This window comes from Neocloeon triangulifer, unplaced genomic scaffold (assembly GCF_031216515.1).
Source record: "Neocloeon triangulifer isolate White Clay Creek 2 clone unplaced genomic scaffold, ASM3121651v1 ptg000073l, whole genome shotgun sequence".
NCBI classification, from domain to species: Eukaryota; Metazoa; Arthropoda; class Insecta; order Ephemeroptera; family Baetidae; genus Neocloeon; species Neocloeon triangulifer.
This window is the reverse complement of record NW_026775568.1, coordinates 7,501-10,000: the sequence shown is the minus strand read 5'-3', so window position 1 is coordinate 10,000 and position 2,500 is coordinate 7,501. Positions and strand designations below refer to the sequence as shown.

The 2,500-nt window shown below is 52.3% G+C and overlaps 1 non-coding gene across 1 annotated transcript in view; it reads left to right on the top strand.

The window, feature by feature from the left end:
* Positions 1-2,255: 2,255 nt before the first annotated feature.
* The window catches only part of LOC132204981 (small subunit ribosomal RNA), a 1,864-nt gene continuing 1,619 nt past the window's right edge, over positions 2,256-2,500 (top strand). The window contains exon 1 of the ribosomal RNA XR_009442643.1: positions 2,256-2,500. This exon is cut by the window's right edge and continues 1,619 nt beyond it. This is a non-coding gene — a ribosomal RNA (small subunit ribosomal RNA).

Sequence of the window (2,500 nt, the reverse complement as noted above, 5' to 3'; positions counted from 1 at the left end):
GAGGGTATCACAATCAGCAGAGATGAAACACTGATGTGGCACAGCAACTTTGATTTTCATGCAATTCACACGTGTTATCTTGATTAAATTTTGTATAAAATCATGTTTATTAATGCATCACCGGGGGCATTCTCTACCCAAGTGAATCATCCAAAAATTCAGTGTTGTTAATCTCATTGCTTACAAAGAAGAGAGAATTACAATGGAAATACAAAGGCAGAATACACAAAACAGTTCTGAAATACATGATGCCAGTTAATATTATTATTTCCATCATTCACGTCGCTAGCACTCTATATCGCTATTTACTTAACGCGTGTCAATGTTAGTTTTGACATGGCCTACATTGTACTGTCTTCCTCTTACGACAAGAGGTAACGTGGCCTCCTCGTTGATCTTATTTATTCTCGTTAACAACACTGTCAAATTCCTCGCAGTGACCATTTATATTTTTTGAAGTAAGATTGCATCTAACTATTTTTGAAGACATTATTAACTAATATTTTCATTCAGACAGCTGAAACGCATTCCATAAATCACAAATGAATACACAAATCACCGCAGCAAAGGCTCGTGTGATCTGGCAGCTCACGAATGATGCTCATCACACGAAAACAATTTTTCTCTTGAATAGGGTGCGCCATTACCATGCAACGTTGAATGTGTCATATAGGAATCATGTTGAGCTGCAATCGCTCCTCAACTCCAATGATTCCTGTTTTCACGTGCAAAGGGCGTTATTAGTGCACCAAACTTGACGTCATAAACAAGACGCAAAAAATCATTTTATGCAACACCACAAGTCGTTTCGGACATCTCCGGCCGCACGGCTGGCGGAGCACGCGAAAATATCACAAGTCCGTACATCGACATCTCCGGCCGCACTGTTGGCGGAGCACGCGAAAATATTACAAGTCCGTACACCGACATCTCCGGCCGCACTGTTGGCGGAGCACGCGAAAATATCACAAGTCCGTACACCGACATCTCCGGCCGCACTGTTGGCGGAGCACGCGAAAATATTACAAGTCCGTACACCGACATCTCCGGCCGCACTGTTGGCGGAGCACGCGAAAATATTACAAGTCCGTACACCGACATCTCCGGCCGCACTGTTGGCGGAGCACGCGAAAATATTACAAGTCCGTACACCGACATCTCCGGCCGCACTGTTGGCGGAGCACGCGAAAATATTACAAGTCCGTACACCGACATCTCCGGCCGCACTGTTGGCGGAGCACGCGAAAATATTACAAGTCCGTACACCGACATCTCCGGCCGCACTGTTGGCGGAGCACGCGAAAATATTACAAGTCCGTACACCGACATCTCCGGCCGCACTGTTGGCGGAGCACGCGAAAATATTACAAGTCCGTACACCGACATCTCCGGCCGCACTGTTGGCGGAGCACGCAAAAATATTACAAGTCCGTAATTCGACATCTCCGGCCGCACTGTTAGCAGAGCACGAGTAGCAGCGGGTCACCCGAAGGGGCCGCGCCGGCCGACCGTGCGCGCGAGCTCGTGCCTCGCGCGGGAGAGGCAGAAATGCGGTCGCCTCCTGCTCGGCCGGCCGCGCCACGGGTGCCGTCAGATTGCTCGCGATTCGTGTGCTCTTCGCCAGGACGTGCGATGCATTCGGTTATATGTTGACTGGTGGAGCGGCGTCGGTAATGTCGAACACGTGAGTGGTGTCGTTGAGGACGCGCGAAGAAAGCCTTCCACGATTGATCGGTAACGCGGGTATTGATGAGCCCGAGGGGAAACGCCGTGACGTCCCCGAGGTCGGAACGACGAGCCCGGTGTGGTCGTCGATGTGAACCACCGAACAACGGTGGATACCGAACTCGGTCGTGGAGTAACCGCTTGAAGCGCGCCTCCTCATCGTTCTAATCGCGCACGTGGGCGGCGTTGTCAGCCGACGACCCTGTGCTCTATGTGCGGGCCCGCCTGGCCGTTCGGTCGGGCAGCCCGTCTCCGGTCTCGGTGGGTGCGAGCTATTTGTACGCGAACGATGCTTTGTAGCGAGTTCCTCGCGAGGAGCGTTTGACGTGTGCGGAGCGCTCGGCTCACCAACCGTCGGCGTTGTGCACTTCTCCTGCCGGGGTTGCCTGGTGCGAGTTGAGCACGGCGTCGGCGTCACGCTTAGCTGTAAGCCGGCTGCGGTAGCCTCGGCTGCCGCGGCCGCGCGCGGAAGCGTGTCATCCACGGGAGCACGCGTTGTGGGGTCCCCCCGGGGGCTCTGCGGCGTCAGTTCCCTGGTTGATCCTGCCAGTAGTCATATGCTTGTCTCAAAGATTAAGCCATGCATGTCTCAGTACAAGCCAAAATAAGGTGAAACCGCGAATGGCTCATTAAATCAGTTATGGTTCCTTGGATCCTACAAACTCTACTTGGATAACTGTGGTAATTCTAGAGCTAATACATGCACCCAGAGCTCCGTCCAGAAATGGCCGGGGCGCAGTTATTAGATCAAAACCAATCGGTCGGCTTCGCCCGT